The sequence below is a fragment of the Protopterus annectens genome, chromosome 9.part0 (assembly GCF_019279795.1).
Source record: "Protopterus annectens isolate FY-2018-M chromosome 9.part0, PAN1.0, whole genome shotgun sequence".
Taxonomy (NCBI): Eukaryota; Metazoa; Chordata; order Ceratodontiformes; family Protopteridae; genus Protopterus; species Protopterus annectens.
Window position 1 is genome coordinate 1,612,009,645 of NC_056743.1, and position 24,218 is coordinate 1,612,033,862.

The following is a 24,218-nucleotide window of genomic DNA, read 5'->3' on the forward strand; positions in this document are numbered from 1 at the left end:
AGAACAGTGGAACCAAAATTAGCTCTATGCCTAGAAGCTAAATCCAACTTATAATGGGAAATAAAAGTGTGAGGAGTAGCCCAAGTAGCCGCTGCACAAATGGTGTCAATAGGCAGTCTGTCTTGGAAGGCTAGAGAAGTAGCCAAAGCTCTGGTGGAATGGGCTTTAGGTTTATTAGGCAGTTTTGGTGTCTAATCTCATAAACAAGGGTAATCAGAGATGTTAGCCATCTGGATAATGATACCTTTGAAACTGGAAGTCCCTTTCTGCTTTCCGCATAGGAGACAAACAGCTGATCAGATTTTCTGAATTGTTTCGTCCTGTCCAAGTAGTACCTTAATTGACGATGAACATCCAGGCAGTGTAATTTTTGTTCAGACCTATTTGAATACTCTGGGAAAAAGACAGGGAGGTCAATGCATTGGTTTAGATTTGATGTTGAAACCACCTTAGGCAAAAAGGACGGGTTAGTTCGTAAGGAAACTCTGTCCTTATGGAACAAGAGATAAGGAGAACGACAACTGAGTGCTTGAAGTTCTGAAATTCTTCTAGCTGATGTGATAGCCACCAGAAAGAGAGTTTTCCATGATAATAATTTCAAGGAACATGAAGCTGCAGGTTCGAAAGGGGAAAGAATCAAAGAAGCAAGAACTAAATTTAGGTCCCAAGGAGAAGGAGGATTTCTTATAGGAGGTCTGAGAAGAAAAACTCCTTTCAAAAAGGCTTTGCAAAGTTTGTGGGACATTAGGGCAGATTCAGAAATGCCCACATGAAAATTAGAAATAGCTGCCAATTGAACCTTAAGAGTAGATGGAGATGAACCTGCATGGAAGAGTTCAGCTAGAAAATCAAGGACTAGTTGGATGGAAGCGGTGAAAGGATCTATGTCCTTTCCTTGTGCCCAGTATGAGAAACGCTTCCACTTACTCAAATAAATCTTCGAGTGGAAGATTTATGGGAAGCTATCAATATATCTCTAACCGAGTGAGATAATTGAGGAAGCCTGGCTACGGTTGGAACTGGAGGAACCAAGCAGTGAGGTTCAGAGAGGGGAGGGAGCGATGAAACTGACCCGATTGGTGGATCAAAAGATCTGGAACTAGGTCCAGACTCCACGGTCGCTCCAAGAGAAAACGATGTACAAAGGGGAACCACACTTGTCGAGGCCAGTAAGGAGCAATGAGGATCAATGAGGCCTTCTGAGCGATAGCTTTCTGTATTACTTCAGAGATCAGAGGGACAGGAGGAATTGCATACAGAAGTCCCCGGCGCCATACTTGGACTAGAGCGTCCCTGCTAGGTTGGCCTGGTAAAGGGAATAGAGTGAAGTATTCTCTGCACTTGCTGTTTTGGGGAGTAGCAAAAAGATCGCAGCAAGGCTGACCCCACTTGAGAAATATCTCTCACTACAGAGTCTTTCAGAGACCACTCGTGAGGCATGAGTATAGCTCTGCTCAACTTGTCCGCAATGTGATTGGACTTCCGGGATGCGTTGCTATCAGAAAACGCTGAGAAGAAATCGCCCATTGCCACAGTCTGAGTGCTTCTCGACACAGGGGGTATGACCTGGTTCCGCCTTGTTTGTTGATGTACCACACTACAGACATATTGTCTGTCTGGATTGCAATCGCTCCCAAGGGAAGAGAGTCTTGAAGGGCTTGCAACGCTAAAAGCACTGCTCTCATCTCCAGAACATTTATGTGCAAGTGGCATTCGTTTGGTTGCCATGTGCCCTGGACTGTCCTGCCCTGATAATGCCCCCCACCCGATCAGGGAGGCATCCGTGTCAGAGTAGCAACCGGAGGAGGTGGAACAAATGGTCTTCCGACAGGAGCTGGGGAAGACATCCACCACATGAGATGCTTTTGCACGCTATGATCATAATAGTGTGAGACATTGCAAGTTCCTGATATGACCATTGAGAAAAAAGCATCCACTGAAGGATCCGCATGTGGTATCTGGCCAATGGGAGAAGAGGTATGGCCGCCATGATTCCCAACACCTTTAGAACTAACCTGGCTTTGGCTCTGTTGTTGTTGAGAAGAAGTGACACCAATTTGTGAATGTCTGATATCCTTTGGTTCGTTAGCTGCAGACATGTTTATAGTATCTAAATTTGCGCCTATGTAGGTAATAGTACGACAAGGCGACAAAACAGACTTTTCGCAATTTATTGAAATACCCAGTTTTTGACAAACGAAAAGTATAATCTCTGGCCATCAAAAGGAGATGCTTGGTGGGAGCTGTGAGAAGCCAGTCGTCCAAATATGGAAACACCTGGAATCCTTGTCGTCTCAGGTGAGAAGCTACCACTGCCATGCATTTGGTAAACACCGGGGCAGTGGTGAGACCAAAGCGCAGGGCCCTGTACTCTAAATCTCTGCTTCTCAGCCTGAAGCGGAGGAATCTTCTGGAGCGTCTGTTCATTTTTGTGATAGTACGCATCCCGAAGGTCTATAGAGCACATCCAGTTTCCTTTGCCCAAAAGGGGAAGAATGGATTGCAGTGTGACCATCCGAAATCTAGTTTTCTTGACTGATTTGTTCAAGACACTGAGATCCAAAATCGGTCTCCAGTCCCCTGTTTTCTTTGGAACTAAAAAGAACCTTGAGTAGATTCCGGATCCTTGTTGGTCTGCTGGCACTAACTGAATTGCTCTTTTTGTAAGCAGTTTTGAAATTTCCAAAGCTGCTATATCCCTTTGAGCGGGTGGAACATCTGGAAGGGATTTTTTTGACTGATTTGGAAAATGAAGAAAGGGGATAGAATAGCCTTCGAAATGATGGACTGTACCCATTTGTCTTGAGTCAGGGTTAGCCAGGCTTCTGGGTACAGTGACATCCTTCCCCGACCGCCCGCCGAAGATGGGCAGCCGGGCAACACCTCAGGGATGCTGAAAAGGCTTGTCAGGAAAGGCTTCCCGATTGCCCTGGTTCTGCGGACCGCCTACCATTGTTATTCCCACCTCTGCCTTTGGTAGGAACGACTCTGTGCCAGGCTAAGTCCCTTGAGATTGTTTACGGAACCACATCTTCCCACCCTTCTGGCCTTTGGGGTAAGGCCTAGAAGGAGTAGAAAACGGACTCCGACGGCAGAAAGGGTCTTGCCATCAGTCTCGCACCTAGTCAGGGTTTCTTTCACTTGAGGACCAAAGAGAGATGATCCATCAAAGGGAGTTCGTGAAAGACGCCTTGAAAGGTTCCGCAAAGTTGCATAGCCGCATCCAGGCGTTCACGTAAGGCTACCCTGTCCCTGCGGCTCTGCTCGCTCCATCGGCCGCATAAGAGAGGAGGCGATGGAGGAGTTGGATATGGAATTAGGGTAGCCAGCTGCGTGTTCATTTTCTTGAAACCCGCAGCTGTAGGGTTCTTAACATTTCACTCGCTTCCTTGATCAAGTCCCTTTGAAGACGAGTGAAATGGCACAGGTAATTCAGCTTAACGCATGGTAAATGTCGCTGAGGAGAACATCCGCTTCCGCACCTATCCATGGACCTAGATTCCTTGTTAGGTGGATGGACAGGCACTGAAGGATCAGCCAGTTCCTTCTTTGTGGCGGCAGCTACCACCATAGCATCCACAGAAACTCCTTTTGATAAAAATTGCTTGTCTGATGGAGCTGTGATGAATTTGGAGGGTCTCCTGGGAGTGGGGTCCACTGAATCAGGAGCCGTCCATGCCTTTTAGCAACCACCTGCATGAGGGGGTCGGGGGACACCCAGGAGGTGGAAGGACGAGAGCCAAACGCCTCAAGATACACAGATTCGTCCTCCGAAGGGTTGAGGGCTGGCCAATTTCCCTCTGTTTCAGGATCTCCAAAATGTCTGCAAATGAGACATCTTCAGAAGGGGAACGGGGAACCCTCAGAATCATCCAGATCTGTGTCCGACGTGATAGACTCAGGTGAGTCAATGTGCTTCCTCACTTCCTCTTCCGAGGAGGCTCTTCTGCCAAATCAGGAGAGGCCTCGAAGAGGATGAAATCCCCAAAGGGGCTCCTGAGGAGCTAGCTCTCTGCGGTCCGGGATGAGGGAGTGAGTCGACTTACCCTGAGGCAGCATAGAAGGAGGGGCTGACGGAGCCGACTGTGGAGTAGAGCCAGGCTCTAACACACCGCATGACCTCAATGCACCCCTGTCAGGCAGAGCCAGAGGTCCCCGCCCGAGGAGCTAAGGACCCCTCGGCACCGACAGTGATGGCTCGAGGTCGATGTCGGAGCCGAACTCACCAGCGCCAAGCACCGAGAGGGAGAGGGGGTCGGACAAGGGTCCGATGCCACTCACCCCTCGAGCCGACGAGGAGGCCCGCACCGAGATTCCTCCAAGGAAGAAAACGAGCCGACGACGGAGCCGAAGACAATTGTCTCGCCCGGCGACTACAGTCTCGGTTCCGACCGACCTGGTTCAACTCAAGAGAGTCAAGGAGGAAAGAGTTGATGGACCGGGCAGGCACCGACTGATGAGTCGGGCTCTGAAGCATCTGGGCTAGTGCCTCGACTTAAGTAGTCGACTCACCACCCTCTGAAGGTCATGATCGGAAAGCCTCGATGACCTAGAGGAATGAGACCTTGGCCCGCTCAGACAGCAGGGGAGATCCTGGAGCCGAATGAACGGAGCCAAGAGAAGGTGACCTAGACCTCTTTCTGGTTGTCGGCTCAAGATCTTGTCGGAGCCGACAGGTTTTTCGATAACCTCGCCCGGAGCTGGAAGCCACAGAAACTGTGGACTGAGTCTTATCGGCTCCAGCCGAGCCGATAAAGGCAAGGTTGAACAACCTGAGGTCTCGGCTCAGAAGCCGGAGCCAAGACCTCGATGCCTTAGAGGGCTTCCCTGTTGAAACTGACAGGGAATCCTCTGGCTTCAACAAGCCTCTCAGAATCAACTTGTTTTTCTCTCCTGCAGGACCCTGGGGCTGAAGCCATGGCACACAGCACAGGAGTCCTGCAGGTGCAAAGGCCCCAGACAATAGACACAAGAAGTGTGAGCGCCTGTCAGAGACATTTTCTGACAGCACGCATCACACTTCTTGAATCCAGAGACCTTTGCTTCTTTGACATTTCCCTAACTGACAGGTGTACACTAACACACACCCAAACACACAGTTATACCCTGTCAGTAAAAATTAGTAATACTAAAACAATAACAATTTTAGTAAAATACTAATAATTAAGTCAAAAATTAAAGTAAACTACACAAACACTCCTAGGGAAGGGAAGGCCAAAGGTTCAAGGGAAGAACCAAGTTCTTTTAGTAAGAAAAACGGGAAAATTAGGGTCGGGATAAGGATCTATGTTCTACACTAATTTAGGAAGAATTAAAGTTAAAAGGGGAAAAAAAGAGTAACTTTTTGAAGAAAAAGCTAACACTCACCAGGAACCGGTAGAAGCAACCAACCTCGAAGCTGTAGCGGCAAACGAGATCTGGGGTAACTCTCGCCTAGCATTGTGGGATATAAGGGAGCCTCGAGCCGGTGGAACCAACTCTCGAAGCTTTTAGAGTGGAATGTGAGCCGAGGTCGGCTCCGAACCCATCCAGCAAGAATGAAGGCGAGATAGACAACTTAACATCTATCAATACTATAACACTATAATAGTAAAACAGACAAGAATTATTTTTTTTTTAACTGCAACAGAGAAAAAGGAAAAATAACCCTCTAATTTAAACTGGTTGTTAACAAGCAGAGAAAATGTGTTTTGGTACCTATCTTTAAGAATAAGGGTGATGTGCAGAGCTGCAGTAACTACAGAGGGATAAAATTGATCAGTCACAGCTTGAAGTTATGGGAAAGAGTAGTGGAAGCTAGGTTAAAAAGGGAGGTGATTATTAGTGATCAGCAGTATGGTTTCATGCCAGGAAAGAGCACTACAGATGCAATATTTGCTCTGAGAGTGTTGTTGGAGAAATACAGAGAAGGTCAGAAGGAGTTGCATTGTGTCTTTGTGGACTTAGAGAAAGCATATGACAGGGTGCCTAGAGAGGAGTTGTGGTACTGTATGAGGAAGTCGGAAGTGGCAGAGAAGTATGTAAGAGTGGTACAGGATATGTACAAGGGTAGTGTGACATTGGTGAGGACTGCGGTGAGAGTGACCGATACGTTTAAGGTGGAGGTGGAATTACATCAAGGATCAGCTCTGAGCCCTTTCTTATTTGCAGTGGTGATGGACAGGTTGACAGATGAGATTAGACAGGAGGCCCCATGGACTATGATGTTTGCAGATGACATTGTGATATGCAGTGAAAATAGGGACCAGGTTGAGGAGACCCTGGAGAGGTGGAGATATGCTTTAGAGAGGAGAGGAATGAAGGTCAGCAGGACTAAAACAGAATACATGTGTGTAAATGAGAGGGAGGGTAGAGGAATGGTGAAGATGCAGGGAGTAGAGTTGGTAAAGGTGGATGAGTTTAAGTACTTGGGATCAACAGTTCACAGTAATGGTGAGTGTGGAAGAGAGGTGAAGAAGAGAGTACAGGCAGGGTGGAATGGGTGGAGAAGAGTATCAGGAGTGATTTGTGACAGACGGGTACTAGTAAGAGTGAAAGTGAAGGTCTACAAGAGGGTAGTGAGACCAACTATGTTATATGGGTTGGAGACTGTAGCATTGACGAAAAGGCAGGAGTCAGAGCTGGATGTGGCAGAGTTAAAGATGTTAAGATTTGCACTGGGTGTGACTAGGATGGACAGGGTTAGGAATCAGTATATTAGAGGGTCAGCTCAGGTTGGACAGTTTGGAGACACAGCAAGAGAGGCGAGATTGCGTTGGTTTGGACATTTGCTGAGGAGGGATGCTGGGTATATTGGGAAAAGGATGCTAAGGATGGAGTTGCCAGGTAAGAGGAAAAGAGGAAGGCCTAAGATAAGGTTTATGGATGTAGTGAGAGAGGACTTGCAGGTGGTTGGTGTGAAAGAGCATGATGCAGAGGACAGGAAGAAATGGAAACAGATGATCTGCTGTGGCGACCCCTAACGGGAACAGCCGAAAGAAGATGATGTTAACAAGCAGACCTCTCTAACTAAATTGAGCTGCAACCAACAGAGATAAACAGTACATGCACACCTAAAATCACTCTAATTTAAACGCTAGAAGATGTTGAAAGGAAGCTCTCTAATTTAAATGAGCTGTAGAAAGTTACTGGTACTCTAACTAAAACGTACCAGTAATTTTAGGAAGTAGAGTATACAAAGTACAGTACCACTCTAACTACAGAAACACTGTCTAATACAAAAAAAAACACACAGGACAGTTGGGATAGGGAAAAAACAGGCCTAGGTATAACAATGGCAATGAAATAGAAGCACTAAGTAGGAAAAAACAGTCTAAAACCTGAACAATAAATGGGAAAGGTAATCGTACATACCCCTATGCGCTAAAAAAACCCAATACTGTATCAAAATATAGTAAATATAGAAATTTTCAAAAACTTAGCCAGAGCCAGTCGAAAAGACACTTGATCTTGTTTCAGCAGCAAACGAGATCTGGGAAATGCCCTAAGGCATCATGGGATAGGGAGTAAGCCACGAGCCAGTTGAAGGCCTCGAGCTTTAGTAAACGGCTGAGTCGGAACTGAGGATCAGTTCCGAACCCACTACTAAAGAATGAAGGTGAGATAGGACAAGTTTACATCTCTTGTCTGATGAAATGCAGTACCAGTAACTGGGATATCAGGGAAAGAAGGTAATGAATCTTACAATTTTGGACATACCGTAGAATTTTCCTCATGAGAAGATGGGCCAGTGGAAACAAGAAAATCAAGGACCTGTTCTGTCCAAGGAGAATTCCATAAGCACTGTCTGGTAATTCAGAATTTTAACTTCAGGAAGAAAAGCCATTATTTAGAAGAAGTTGATTAAGCAACCCAGAAAGACCACTCTTTATGAAGATGTCAAACATGACTACCAGAGGGTCAACTTATACCCTATCTGTGAGTCTGGTAAACACTTGAGGCGCAGTGGATAGCCTAAAGGGTGAACATAACATCGAAAGGGCAGACCAGACATGGCATGTCCTTCTGAAGGAAGGACCAGTTCAATGACTCTGAAGACCAGCATTTGTCAGGGAATAGGAGTAAGCATCAAAGTTAGATCTAACAGGTGAGAAGGAGCTTCCTATAATGGAGGCGAATGATCTTACCACTGCTTCCTGTAACTCCTGCCAATGAGTTTGAGCACCCCATTGTCATGAACCACTGATGAAGAGTCTGCCTTGCTGGCAGCTAACTATAGAGATATGGCATTTGAAGGGGAACTTGAGAAAGGCTGGTGCCTGCCTTGACATACTCACAGGAAAGAAGGGGGGTCTTTTTGGGGAAAAGAACCCCTTTAATTAGACATAGCAGAAGATTAGACCTGCCATTAACCTTTAGTGCCTTGGTTTTGATCGTCTGGGACTTCACTTTGGAAAAATTCCAAAAATTATCCTTGTCGTAGGATGAAGACTAGGGAAAATTAAACATTTTCAACCGTCCTGCCTCCATTCACATCTGTCAACTCAGTTACTAAAGACATGATGAGCTGCTGTACAATAACACACAATCATAATCAAATAGAGCATTCATAATCTCAGGTTTGAATTCATCAGAAAGGTTCTGATTGTGCCAACAAGCATACCGCTTATATTATCACTGACAATGCTGCCTTTTTAGAAATAGTATCAGTCCTCCCTAGTTACTTTTTAAGCATGTTTTGAGACAAAATGGAAGCAATATCGTTGACAAAGACTTTTTGCTCAGAAGTTAACAAAGCAGCAACTTGATCATAGGAGGTTACTAGGCTAACGGCCCCAGGGCCCTTACATGCCTAGCCAAGTTCAACCTGTGAGTTCCCAAGGGTGTCTGGTTCAAGTAAACACTAAAATCAGTAGCTACTGCCCCTGTCCATGAGGGACACAGGTGGAACACCCAAGGTGAATTTCTCGTTACCCGTCCAATCATCTAAATTGCGCTTAATTAGGGACAACTAGGGGTTTTGTTTAACATGAATAGGAAGCTTGTTACAAAGGTGGGGCAACCTCTGTGAGACAATTCTGTCTCTCCAGTAAGTTCTGCTGATATCACATACCAGGTTAAGGTCCTTTGGGTGAGTGATCTGTGAAGCATTTCCATCAAAGCTGGATCAGAGATAGCTCTAGATGCAAGGCACAGGTCACCTCTGAGCAGCTTGTATGACACAGAGTAAAGTGACAATAATTTCAGTCTGTCTGCATAAGACAGATCTTGAAGACCCTGAATATTCTTTGTAAGGAACCTTTGTGGCCTTTCCAACTGCTGCAGGTGTTTGGAAAGGAACATACCAAAGGGAGCATTGTACTCTATTATAGGCCTGATAAGGGAAGAGTACGGGGTTGGGGGGGGGGGTTATAACCTCTTTATTTTCTGGTGGCAATGCCATTACTTATGAGATGAGTAATATAAAATGCCCTTCTTACCACTGTGGAGAAATAGTGATTGAAGTTAAGGTTACTGTCAACCTGTGTGCCCAGCTCTCTCACCACTGACTGTGTGCTTAGGGTATTGCTATTGATGTGATAGTTTGCAGGAACATCAGCTTTGCCAAAGGGGATGATAATGCATTTTTTGTATTAAGTTTAAGACCATGACTTTGGCACCAGTCATTAGTCTGTGTAAGACCTTCTTGCAGGATGTTGACATTGCTAGGGATTTCAATTATCGCTCCAAGTTTGCAGTCATCAGCAAACTTTGTCAGCCACAGTTCTATAGTTTTAGCCTGCACTTCAGAGAAGTAGATTTCAAATAGTAGGGGTCTCAGAACCAATCCCTGTGGAACACTGGTTATGGGTCTGCTGGAGGAGGTGGAGTCCCTTATTTTGACTGGGTTCTATCAGTGAGCCAGTTTGCAACCCACCTGATAATGTATGGGTTGATACTCAGCTGGGTGAGTTTAGCAATGATGCCTTAGTGGGGGATTGTGTCAAAGGCCTTGACTAAGTCTAGGCAGGCCGTATGCACAGATCTGCCCTTGTCTAGGGCTTTGGTGGCTGTCTTGAAGAAGTCCACCAAGTTTAACAGGCATGATCTCCCCTTGACAAAGCCAAATTGGGTGGGGTCAAGCATTTGGAGATTTGTTAATAAGGTCCATGATGATTTGTTCCATGGCCTTGCAGATAAGGCTGGTCAGGCTAATGGGTCTATAGTTCCTGGGGTCTGTGAATGCACCCCCTTTGCGCAAAGTGATAACAGTAGCTTTTTTCCATTCCACTGGGACAAAGCCAGTGCTTAGGCTATGAGTGAAAAGTGTGCTCAATGGTGATGCTAATTTCTGTTTTAACCCATGTAGAATACAGCCCGGGATGTTGTCTGGTCCCATAGAGGCTGTGTTTTTGGCCTTGGAGAGGGCATTTAAGACCTGCTTCTTGGAGATACTATATGGGGGACAGGTGCTTGGGATGCTTTAGGGTATATGTGGCGGGACAGGGGAGTGAAGTTCTCACTGAACCTGTCAGCCAGCAGGTTTATTATATCCACGCATTCTATATATGTAGTACCATTAACTACCAGTTCAGTGCAAATCTGGGCCTTACTTTTCAAGTTACGGATGTAACTAAAGAACGCCTTTTGGTTATCCTTAGTTAGGAAAGCTAATCTAGATTCATAGTTAGCTTTGGAGGACTTCAGTAAGAGTCTTATTTGCTTGTTTAAGTTGAGAAGGGAGTGTTTCCAGTTTTGAGACTGTTCCTTCCTGCTTTTAGACAGCAATTTCTTTCTCCTGTTGTATAGCCTGTTAATGGCAATTGTCCAACAGGAAGGTTTGTTTTTCCTTGAAGATCTTGCTTTGGTTCTAGCAGGTACGGCAGAGTCAATACAATTGTACAGGTGCTTCTATAATGCATTGGTGTATAGCTCAGCATATATGTCTGTACCATCAGTGAGGGGAGAAGCTATAAAGTCATTTATGCCATCGCGTAAGAGGTTGTAATTGGCCTTGGAGAAGTCTTTTATTATAGTTGTTGCTAAGGGACGGCTTGTGTTATAGTTACTTCTAGTGAGACTGATTGTGGTCAGATCTCACCAGGCATGGCTAAAAACTGGAGGTGGTACAGCGGTCTCCTATGTTGGTGAGGACCAGGTCCAGGATGTTTGAGCCCTTTGTGGGTATGCCAACCAGCTGGTCCAGGGCACTGGAGTTAATGAAGTCCAGGAACCTTTGGGCAAGTGAGTTAGAACACTTATAATTTGCCCAGTCTACGAACAGGTAATTAAAGTCACACAAAACCAGGGTATTTGGTTGTATCTTGATTGACTCAAGTAGATCCAAGTAGGCTGAGTGGATGGCTGGATTCATGTTGGGGGTCCTATAGCTGGCAATGGCCTGAACAGGGGTCTTACTTACAGTCAATTACACCTGAAGTAATTCAAGGCAATCACACTGTTTAACTAATCTAGAGATGTATTTATCTTTAATGAATATTCATACACCACCTCCTTTAGTTCTCATGCCTTCAGTTTGTGGTCTGAATGTGTAGAAGGAACTGTAACCAAGTATAGCTGGGGTGTGCTCCACAGCCTTAAACCAGGTCTCAGTGACTGCACAAATGTCTGCATCTTCCATGGTAAGGACTGCTTCCAGTGAGTGCAGTTTCTGGATTAGACTCCTAGCGTTTAGCAGCATAACCTCAAAGTTGTTTTTAGAGGGTATTTTTACATTGGGAATTTTGTTCTTGTGACATTGTCTAAAAAAGGCACTATGGGGATGGCAGGAGCCTTAGCCAGTAACCACAATCTCAGGGATGGCAGATGAAGACCATCTCTGACAAAGCATCGAGTTTGTTGACCATGTCCTCCCAGGCTGACAGATACTGGATCCACTTTGAATGACACCAGAAACTAAGCCAATTGTTGAAGTCAATAATTTTTTGTTTGTATTAAGGTATCATCCTAGGCAAAGGTAAAATGCTGCTTAATGCTAGGGACATACCTGCCTGAGACACATAATCCGAGAGCTCAGTCATGTCTCTCTTCATAAAGTCCAGTGAGGTACATCTCAAGTCGTTCACACCAACATAGACTTTGACACAGTCATAACAGTGCCTGCTGTTGAGAGACTTGAGTGCGTGTGTGATGCGATGGATCCTAGCACCTGAAAAACAGATGGCAGACCGTGACCTTTTCTTTATCCAACCTGATGAGAGGGACATCTGTGTGTCTCACAACTGAGTCGCCTATGAATAAGATGTTTGTTTTTGTGTAATGCCTTAGGGGCTTGACTGGTAGGACATTTGTGTGTGATATATTATGTGTACAATGTTCTGCAGAGGATGTATTATGTGAAGAGTGCTTGTGCTTGTGTTTGTGAGGTCTCTGATGTTTAGGTAAGCTTCTTGTAAGGACCTCCGCATATGTAGGTTTATGTGTTGCTGGTTTGGTAGGTGCAGGAGGTGAGGTGTGCATGCTGACAACAGCCTTAGTATCTGATGGACTGACTGGTGAGTGAAAGGGCCTGGATTCTAGGTTCTTGATATAGATGCATCTCTCACATAATGAATTTGTGTGGACTAGAAGAAGTGGGTTACATGAGGCAATTGCTACATTGCCTCAGGATGACCAGGTTGGCTGGAGAAACTCTGGGAAACTGTCGGTCCATAATCTAGGTAAATTAGAAGTTATGTACTCACCATAACGTTCCATCTGAGTAGGTGTATTCATTTGTCTGCAACCTGTGGGTTATGGATCCGATATCGGATCCGAACCGGCATGGTTTTCCAGCTATGGATCCAAGCTCTCAGCTCCTCCCCTCACCCATAATGCCCTGCTCTACCCTCATGACCTCAGATCGAGTTTGCCAAAGCAACAACACCTTAAAAAGGGTAACATAGAATATGCAGGAAACTGAAAGGCCAGGGGGATAGGAGGGCGGGATGGTTGCAGACAAATGAATACACCTACTCAGATGGAACGTTATGGTGAGTACATAACTTCTAAATCTGAAGTAGGATATTCATTTGTCTGCAACCTGTGGGACAGAGTCCCCAGCTACCTGAATCTTGGGGCCATCATGGAAGGATATTCCGAGCACCGCTGAGCCAAAGGATGCTCTACCCCTAGATGCAAGATCCAACTTATAGTGGGAAATAAACGTATGAGATGAAGCCCACGTGGCTGCTGCACAAATATCATCTAGAGGAATCCTAGCCTTGAAGGCTGCCGAGGTAGATACTGACCGGGTTGAATGGGCATGAACACCCTCCGCGGGCCTTCCTGAAGCTTGATAAGCCAGTAAGATGCACTGTGAAATCCAGCGGGACAGAGAAACTTTAGAGATTGGCTTGCCCAAATTGAATTTTGCAAAGGAAATAAACAGCTGGTCGGATTGCCTATGACCAGCCATCCTGTTCAGATAAAATCTAAGTTGCCTGTGAACATCTAGTGAATGTAGCTTATATTCACCTTTGTTTTCATATTTAGGGAAGAAAACAGGGAGGTTAATGGACTGATTGATGTTTGCTTCAGAAGCGACTTTAGGAAGAAAGGACGGGTTGGTCCTGAGGTAGACACGGTCCGGATGAAATACCAAGTAAGGAGGTTTAGCTGATAATGCTTGAAGTTCAGAAACTCTCTTGGCCGATGTAATGGCTACCAAAAAGGCTGTCATGTAGGACAAGAATTTGAGATCCACCGTAGCCGCTGGCTCGAAGGAGGCGGTCAAGGCCTGTAGGACCAGAGAGGTCCCAAGGAGGAACTGCTTGTTTTATAGGGGCCTGAGAAGAAAAGTACCTTTAAGAAAATTTTACACAATTTGGCTGACATAAGAGGATTAGAGTCATGGCCAATGTGATAGTGAGAAATTGCCGCCAGTTGTACTTTGACTGTGGAACTGCTGGCACCATCGTTAAAGAGAGTGGTTAGAAAGTCAAGCACTAAAGGAAGCGGAACCGTGAAGGGATTCAGGCCTTGCCGCCCCACAAAGAAAACGTTTCCACTTGCTTGTAAACCTTTCTAGTGGATGGTTTATGAGCTGCCACCAAAATTGCCTTAACCGGTGATGAAATACCGAGTCCTAATCAAGAGTGGAACTGGAGCAGCCAAGCAGTCAGCTTCAGGTTGTCCAGATTCGGAGGAGGAATGCAGGATGGATGGGATATCAGATCCGGGATGGGATCTAGAATCCAAGGAGGATTCACCGAGTGAGACCTTAGGAAGGGGAACCAGATCTGTCGAGGCCAGAACGGAGCAATGAGAATCATTCTGCAACCCACCCGAGAGGCTTTCTGAAGAACTTGGAGCATCAGAGGCAAGGGTGGATAGGCATACAGAAGACCGGGTGGCCAAGCATGCACCAGAGCGTCTCTTGGAGTACCTCCGGGAGGAGGTATTAGAGCGAAAAAACTGTCGCACTTGGTGTTTGAGGGAGAAGCAAAAAGATCGCATGAAGGGGTTCCCCACCGTGCGAATATGCGTTCCGCTACTTGACAATTGAGAGACCACTCGTAAGGGGTCAGAATGGTGCGACTGAGCTTGTCCGCTAGGATGTTGGACCGACCGAATGCGTTGCTATTAGAAACCGGTTGGTGGAGCTTGCCCATTCCCAAACTCTCATGGCTTCTCGACAAAGAGGGTAAGACCTTGCTCCCCCTTGCTTGTTGATGTACCAGACAACAGACATGTTGTCCGATTGAATTGCAATTGTTCCCAAGGGAAGAAAGTCCTGAAGTGCTAGCAACGCTAAGAGCACTGCTCTCATCTCTAGAACATTGATATGCAGTAAGGTCTCTGAATCGCTCCACGTGCCTTGGACGGTCCGGCCAAAAGTGCCCCCACCCGAGGCGGAGGCGTCCGTGGTCACCGTGGGCGAGGGGAGAAGCACAAAATGGGCGGCCTTTGTGGAGATCCAGGAGTGGAGCCACCACAAGAGGGACCGCTTGCAAGCCTTGCTGATCGCTATGGGATGATGCATGGGAGAGCAAGGTATGACCACTGTACTAAGAGCGTCCACTGTAGAATGCATATTGAGCCTGGCAAAAGGAAGAAGTGCTATAGCCGATGCCATGGACCCTAGAGCCCTCAGGACCAACTCCCGGAACAGAACTTGAATGGAGAATGGCCCGCACCTGGAGCTGCAGATTTAGAACTCTGTCCGCAGTGAGGAAGGCTCGTAAACTCCTTGTGTCTAGCCTGGCCCCTATAAAATCTAAGAGCTGTGTGGGCGCCAGGTTGGATTTCTTTGTATTTATTGTGATGCCCAGAAAGGGAGCAAGATGGAGAAAGGAGTCTCGCCAATAGAAGTAGATGCCTTGTTGGGCGGTAAGAAGCCAGTCGTCCAGGTAGGGAAAGACCTGCACCCCTGAAGCCTCAGAGGGGCCGCTACCACTGCTAACACTTGGGTGAGACCCCTGGGGACTGTAGTGAGACCAAAGCGAAGGACCCGGAATTGGTAGTGACTGGCTCCCAGCCGAAGCGGAGAAACCTCCTGGGCGCCTGTCCATCAGGATGTGGTAGTACGTCCTTGAGGTCTATCGAGCACATCCAGTGATTTTCTCCCAGAAGGGGGAGAATAGATTGCAGAGTGACCATTCGAATTTTTCTTTGGGGACTGCCAGATTCAAGAGAGACAGGTCTAGGATTCGTCTTAGTTCCCCCTTGTGCTTTGGCACTAAAAAGAATCTGGAGTAGAACCCTGATCCGATCTGGTCTGGGGAACAGGCTGATGGCTCTTTTCTTTAGCAGATGGCCAATTTCTGCCAAAGCGGCCTCCCGTTGACCGGGTGGGACGTCTGGGAGGGACTTCAACTTTGGAAGGGAAAGGAAAGGAATGCGATATCCTCTGGATATGATTTGGAGAACCCAGCGGTCCGATGTTATGGACTCCCATGCCGCTAGGTGCCCGAACGTCCCCGACTGCCTCCAGAGTAGAGCAGTCAGGCAACCCTCAGGGTTGCTGCGCTGGCCGTTCAGAGAAAGGTTCCCTGGACCCGAAGTTTCTGGGAGCCCCTCTGCCTCTAGGGCGGCGTCCTCCCTGTCCTCCTCTGCCACGGAAGGACTGGTTGTCCGGAGCAGGCTGGGACTGCTGCGACTTCCGGAACCACATCTTCTTCTGACCCTTTTGGTTCCTAGAATAGGGCCTCTGGGGTGCAGAGAAGCGGATTCCGACGGCAGACAGCGTCTTCCCGTCCTTTCGCTCTGGGTCAACGTCTCGAACGGTCTTGCCAAACAGAGCAGAACCATCAAAGGGCGTTAAGACGCTTTGAAGGGCTCAGAAAAATCGCAGTGACGGAGCCAGGCCTGACGTCTAGTGACCAGTCCTGTCCCGCAGCTCTAGCGGCGCCTTCCGCTGCATGGGAGAGTAGCCGATAGAAGTATTAGTAACTGACCTAAGAGTGGCCATACGGGTGGAGTGCAGAACTCTGTCCTCCTCCGAAATGGACTCGGGGATGCAGCGTATTCTTTAATAAGATCTCGCTGCATCCTAATGACATGTGCCAAATAGTTCAGCGCCCTTACCGAGAAGGTCGCCGAACTAAACATCCGCTTCCCCAAGCGGTCCATCATCGAGACTCCTTGCTCGGTGGGTGGACTGAGGACTCTCCTGAGCCAGTTCCTCTTTGTGGCCGCTGCCGTCAACATGGCATCTACCGGAGGCCCCTTACTCCAATGGGCCCGGTCGGATGGCGGACTAAGGATCCTATCCGGTCTCTTGGGAATTGGCTCCACGGTGTCCGGTTCCTTCCACGCCCTGGTGGTAATAAGGTCCACCAGGGGTCGGCAGGGGACACCCAAGAGGTAGATGGGCCCGCTTCAAATGCCTCCAAGAACACGGACTCGTCCGAGGAAGACTTGGGGGCAGACCACCCCCCCCCTTATACGGAGCATTTCCATGATGTCTCCAAATGAGACATCCTCGGGGTGACCGTGGGGAGCCTTCCTTCCTCCAAGTCCGTGTCTTCTGTGAGAGACTCGGGGAGTCAATGTGCCTCCTTTTGCACGTATGCTGAGGGACATCCTCTGGGGGCTGTCAGAGGAGTCCTCGCAAGCAGCAATTTGCTCCATAGGAGCAACTTGGGGCACAGAAGCGGGCTGTCCCAGGGGCCGGATGGTGGAAGCCTGGCCCAGTGCAGAGGGAGGCGGACGGAGCCGGAACAAGTGCCGGGGTCCGGAGACCCTCAACAGAGCCCTCTCCACTACATCAAAAGCCGAAGGAGCCGACCTCGACCAAAGGATCCGACAATGGCTCCCCTCGGATCCGAAGAGTGGACCGGAGCCGGCGCGGCGCGGATCCGAAAGGACAGTACGCTCCGACACAGACGGCGCCGAAGGAGCACTGATCCCCGGATCCGAGGCTCGGATCCAGGCTCGAGAGGTCGGATCCACGCACTCGAGGCAGGGTCGGATCCGAAGTACCAAGTACTATCGGCGCCCACCCCCCCCCCGCTCCCGAGCTGCTCGGCTTCCGCTGCTCCCAACCCGGGTAGCGGGTCGGAGAAAGAGCAATAGGCTTAAAAGGGTGTTGAGCTCCCCAGAGGGAGGCAAGAGCACTCCCCTCTGCCTCTGGGCCTGGATGAACCTTCTCATCATCCGGTCCAGATCAGCATCAGAAAGGCTATATAGATCTCGACGAGGCTACCGAGGTAGGCCTGGAGTGCCTCCTCGATAGCCTCGACGGAGATCGGGTCTCCTGCTCCTCAGGACCCGGTGAAAAGCACACAGGGGACCGGAGCGGAGAAGGAGGAGACCGAGCCGACAACGGAGGCGGGGGAGAAGCCCACTTGGCTGGCGGGGGCGAAACAGAGGTCTCGGGCCACCGCTTGTGGTGCTTCTCCCTCCGTCCTTTTCTAGCATCCTCTCCTCTCCAGAAACGGGAGGTTGAGTCCCAGGAGCAGGAGGGGTGCCACAGGGGAACAACCGTAGCCACAGTCGTTCCGAAGGAGCGGAGGCGGAGCCGAGTCTGGCGGTAAAAGACCCGCCAAGACAAGCTTGGACCTCCGCTCCCTCAGTGCCCTGGGGTTGAACCCTGCACAAATGGAGCAACCAGATGTGAGGTGTTCAACCCGAGACACTAACACACCGAGTGTGGCCATCAGCCGGTGAGAGCTTATGGCCACACTCGAGCATTTTGAAGAAATAGATTTGGGCGGATCAGCCATTCAAATCTATAAAGCTACTAAAAGTAACTTAAACAAAAACAGACACACAGGCCCAACACACACACTCTACAACAGCGAGGGAGGGAAAAAAATTACTTAATTTAACTCTAAATAAAACTATCAAAGAGGGAAACCTAAACTTTCACACAGAAATACACAAAAAACTTTAAATTTTCTGATTTAACAGGTAAGAAATAACCACTTAGCTGAGAGCTATGAATACAAATCCAGTCACCAGCGCAGCAAACGAGATCTGAGGTCATGAGGGTAGAGCAGGGCATTATGGGTGAGGGGAGGAGCTGAGAGCTTGGATCCATAGCTGGAAAACCATGCCGGTTCGGATCCGATATCGGATCCATAACCCACAGGTTGCAGACAAATGAATATCCTACTTCAGATCTGATGTGGTCAGGAAACAGGGAGAGGACAGGAAGGAACAGGTAAAGTACAGGACAGGAGAAGTGGACAAAAAAATACAAAGGGATAGTAGGTAGGATCTGTGTTGGTACCTCAGGAGTTTCGCTGAAATTTTTTTTATATATATATATATATATATATATATATATATATATATATATTTATATATTACCTGTTAGTGAAGGACAATCATGAGAACTCACCGATGGAGCACCATCAGAGTACTAGGGGAAAATTTTGCAGCATGATGCACAAAGGCAGTGCTATGCAGCAAACAACCACAAACTGATCTAAGCAAATTGAATAAAAAAGCTCAAAACTGAACCCTGTTCCAGCAATGTTCAATCAGATGAGTTCTAACTGCACAGTCCTGCCACTAGAGTGCAGGGGAACACTCTCCAACAAAAGATGGCCTGGTTTAGTGCTCAAGTTACACAAACAGAACTAGATTCAGTAGGTCTGAATCTAATCTAAGCTACAGCAAACAAAGTGCAACAATTTCAGAACAAAAAAACAGTTCAAATAAGCAGTGATATGGTAACAATGCAGTTCAAAATTGCAATATACAATGAGAAGTGAGAATATACAGCGAGAATTTTTGCAGAGATCAGCAAATGGCTTGGATTTGCTTATGTAGCAAATGACAGCAAACTGATTTAAACAAATTAACTAATAAAAAAAGCTGAAAAATGAGCCATGTTCCAGCAACCTTCAATCAGATTAACTTTACAAACTCCTCAACACACTGGTAGAAAAAAAATCTTTTTTAACAGCCAGTGTGATGGACTGAGCTAGCTTACTTGTTTAAGATGTTACAATTTGCTTAGTATATCTGAAGGAACTGGGTTTGAAACAAGGTAAGGTCAGAATCATTAATGTCTACACTAAGTGTACATGATCTGTGTTCAAGAACATCCTTACTACATTTTTTTGTGTTATCTAGTCACTAAGAAAGATTACACTAACTGCACATGTAGTCTGCACTTTGTAGTAACCTTTGTGAATCCTCTTCAATATTTAAGGCTGCAAGAAAATTAGATGGAAAACTAAAATCAGGAGGAAGAGGGTGTGTTATGCTTATGTGGTCTGTTCACTCAGAAAGTTGTACACATAGTGTAGGCATTAATGAATCTCAGGGAAAGTCTTACTACCATAGGTCATTAAGAATAATGACGAAGGGTTCACAGACAGAGAGGAAGTGGCAGTAAAGCACGGCTGAACATACCCCAAATTATTTTTTAAACACTTTATTATGCAGAGCCCCCATGAGCAAAGGAGAATTAGAATCTTTAACAAATCTACTCCAGCACAGGAATGACGGAGGAAAGATTTCCCCAACTGGCATCCAAAAGATAACAAATTCTGCTGAATTTGGGGTTAGTCAAACAGACTCTGACAGAAGCAAAACATCAGACACCAGATTCCCCTACAAAATCAGGATTCAAGAATAATAGAACAAAGGTGTTAAGTGCAGCCATTTGTCATAATCCAGCTATGCACCCTGTAAACAACTGCCTAACAATATGCTACCCAAGACCATGTGGTGTCTTAAGTTTCCCTAATTTCTTTTTTTACATACACTACACTACATTAGTGGAAAAATCCCTCGGAGGAGACATATCAACTCTAGCAACAGAATCTGAATCTCTGACCTCCCTTGCAGCTAAAGTGTTTGGTTCTTCCATACATGAAGCAGGCAACAGTATAGCCCCAGAGGATGTGACTGGCACTCATGTTGTGCACAGCTGAAGTACTATACCCCCACAGCAAGGGACCTGGAGATAAAAGACGGTGAGTGCCCCAACAGCCTGCCCCTGGCTGAGGCCACTCAAATTCATGGGACATAGGCTGATGCATATTCTGTGATTTAGTATTATGACTTTTAGGTGCATAAGGGGAAGATGGTGCGGTAACTGTATCTCAGTCCATCAAGACAACATTCTAGCCAGATCCATACCAATACTGGCTACATATTCAGCTTAGTAAGCAAATAGGCAAAACCCACTATTCTTCATCTAAATAGCAATCTGAAATCTATTTCTATAGGGTACTATACTAAATACTGAGAAAAAAAGTCATAAATTTTAGTAGTCCAGTACAAAGCAATAATATGTGTCACCAGGACCCTCAGTTTTAATAAATAAAGGCTAGTTTTAGTCCAACTTGCATAAAAACAATCTAAAATAGCCTTAGATAAGGAATTAAAAATAAACAGGAAAAATTACATAGCGAACAGAACTTTATTTCTACAGGAATACTATGTTGAATACTTCACTAAGCAAAATGACAGCAATTTTAGTAACCAAGCACAAGGCACAAAATGCATGGCAAAATTAAGAAATAAAGGCTAAATTCAGTCCAAAAGTAATAGAAGCAGGATAAAATAGTCATAGACAAGCCATTAAATATGAACTTAACAAACATTTCCGTTAGAAAATTGATAAACAAAATGGTGCCAATGCATGTCCCAAAGGATCCTAAATGTAAGAAATAAAGGCTAGAATTAGCCTAAAAATAATATAAAGAACAAAAATAGTCTTAGACCAGGAAGTATAAACGTAAGCAAAATTCCTGTCAGAAATGTTTTATAAACAAAATGGCACCGAAATTATGATTTAAACAAAAAAGACAAAATGTCATAACTTTACCCAATTGACATGCATACTTGAGGATATCAATAAAAAAACAGTAAAACCAGCAAGTTTTTCTATCAAAAACTCTAAAATAAAGACTTAAATCAATGGAAATAGCAGCCAAGATTTACTTGCGATTATGGCAGCACCAGGCAATCTCAGAGCTGTAGTAAAACAGCCCCAATATAGAAATTTTGGCAAACATTCACCAAAGACCAAAAACACTTAGAAAAGGTTTTAAACCCACATAAACTAGTAATCACGCTAATAAACACAGCATAAACGTATACTGAAACAGGGAATCAAATATTGCAAACATATACTTTTTTTTTGTTGTTGAAGAAATAAATCAGTGTTCTACACAGATCAAGCACTGATAGAAAAAGACAGAAGAAAAAAAAAAATTACAAAAAAAGTTATGTACTCACCATAACGTTCCATCTGAGTAGGTAACTTCATTTGTCAGCAACCTGTGGGTATCGGATCCGACCTGAATCCGAGCCAGCAGCTTTCCAAGCTAGAGATCCAAGCTCCAAGCTACTCCGCTTACCCATAATACCCTGCGACTCCTTCCAATCCTCAGATCGCGTTTGCCCATCTATATAACCTAACAACCTAAAAAAACCCTAACTTAAGGATTAACAAAAGACTTGATAAACCATCCTAGGGTCCAGCTAATCAAAGAACCAGGTTAGGGGGAAGGAGGGAGGGTCGGTTGCTGAAAATGAAGTTACCTACTCAGATGGAACGTTATGGTGAGTACATAACTTCTTTATCTGAAGTAGTTAACTTAATTTGGTCATCAACCTGTGGGACAGAGTCCCCAGCTACCAAAAAACTTGGGAGGTCCTCAAGGAAGGATATTCCAGAGCACTGCAGAGCCAAAAGCTGTCCTTCCTCTGGACACTAAATCCAATTTATAATGAGAGATAAAGGTATGAGAGGATGCCCAAGTAGCCGCAGAACAAATGTCATCCAAGGGAACTCTAGACCAGAATGCAGCAGATGTAGCCATAGAGCGAGTAGAATGAGCATGAACCCCTATAGGCTCTGGTAGGCCAGATAGTTTGTATGCGAGCAGAATACCATTAGAAATCCATCTGACCAGAGTCACCTTCAAAAGTGGCTTACCCAAGAAGGGTTTTGCAAAGGAAACAAAGAACTGATCAGACTTGCGGAAGGCAGCTGTTCTGTGTAAATAAAAGCATAACTGTCTATGAACATCTAACAAATGAAGTTTGTACTCCTCTTTGTTTTGATAGTTAGGGAAAAAAACTGGGAGATTAATGGACTGATTGATGTTCGCCTCGGAGGCCACTTTGGGTAGAAAAGATGGGTTAGTACTGAGAGAGACCCTGTCCTTATGGAATACAAGATAAGGGGGCTTAAAACAGAGGACATGAAGCTCCGACACCCTCCTAGCTGAGGTAATAGCTGCCAAAAAGGCAGTTTTCCAGGACAAGAATTTCAAATTAACAGAAGCTGCAGGTTCAAAAGGTGGTCCAGTCAGAGCCTGAAGGACCAAAGTTAGATCCCATGGAGGGGCAGAGTTCCTAATAGGAGGTCTCAAGAGAAACGTACCTTTCAGAAAGGTCTTACAAATCTTGGTGGAAGCGAGGGGATTAAGATTGTCTCCAATGTGAAAATGGGAGACGGCAGCCATTTGAACCTTTACAGTAGAAAAACTGGCCCCTTGCTGAAAAATATGAGATAAAAAATCGAGCACTGCTGGGATGGGAGCAGTGAAAGGGTCTAAATTCCTATGAGATGCCCAAATGGAAAACCGCTTCCATTTACTATTGTAAACCTTCCTTGTAGAAGGCTTATGCGCCGCTACCAGGATAGATCTAACTGCGGATGAGATACCGGGACTCCTAGCAACTAATAGAACTGGATCAGCCAAGCTAAGAGCTTGAGATCGACCAGATTTAGGGATTCCAATCCTGAAGGATGAGATATCAGATCTGGGATGGGATCCAAGATCCAGAGAGGAGCTATAAGATGAGACCGTAGACACGGGAACCTGGCTTGACAAACCAGAATGGGGCTATGAGGATAATCTTGTTCCCCACCCGAAAAGCTTTCTGTAAGAATTCTGTCATCAACGGAAGAGGAGGATAAGCATAAAGAAGACCGGGTGGCCAAGCATGGACTAGAGCGTCTCTGGGGGCTTCCCCCGGAGGGGGGATTAGAGCAAAAAACTCGCTGCACTTCCCATTGGAAGGTGACGCAAAGAGCTTGCAGCAAGGCTGACCCCACTTGCAGAAGATCTGTTTCGCTACTAAAGGATTCAGAGACCACTCGTAGGGTGAGAGGATAGTTCAACACAGTTTGTCCGCTAGGATGTTGGACCGATCCTGAATGTGCGTTGCTAACAGAAAACAGTTGGTGGATATCACCCAATCCCAAACTCTCATGGCCTCTCGGCAAAGAGTGTAAGACCTGGTTCCCCCCTGTTTGTTGATATACCAGACCACTGACATGTTGTCTGACTGAATTGAAATAGTCCCTGGAGGGAGAAGGGCGTGAAAGGCTTGCAACGCTAGAAGGACAGCTCTCATCTCCAGTACATTTATATGCAGAATGGTCTCTGTCTGAGTCCACCTACCTTGGACAGTTCTGCCCGTGTAATGCCCCCCCCCCCAAGGCGGGAAGCATCCGTGGTCACCGTGGCTTGGGGTTGCGGCATAACAAACAGTTGTCCTTCCCGAAGCTCTTGAGATTGGAGCCACTACATGAGGGAATTTCTGCAAACTCTGCTGATAGGAATCAGTAAGTCCAATGGGTGGTGAAGGATGGACCACTGAACCTGCAAAGTCCACTGGAGAACCCTCATGTGCAAGCGAGCTAAGGGAGTGAGATTGATTGCTGCTCCCATGGACTCTAAAGCTCTCAGGACTAACTCTGCTGACGGGGCAGGTGACTGAAGGAGGGCTAGAATGGGTAGGGTCAAAATGCGAAGTCTGTCTGATGTCAAGAAGGCCTTGGTCTGAAGCGTGTCTATTCTGGCCCCTATGAACTCCAAGATTTGAACTGGTTGAAGGGATAACTTCTTGAAGTTTATGGTGATCCCCAATTGGGA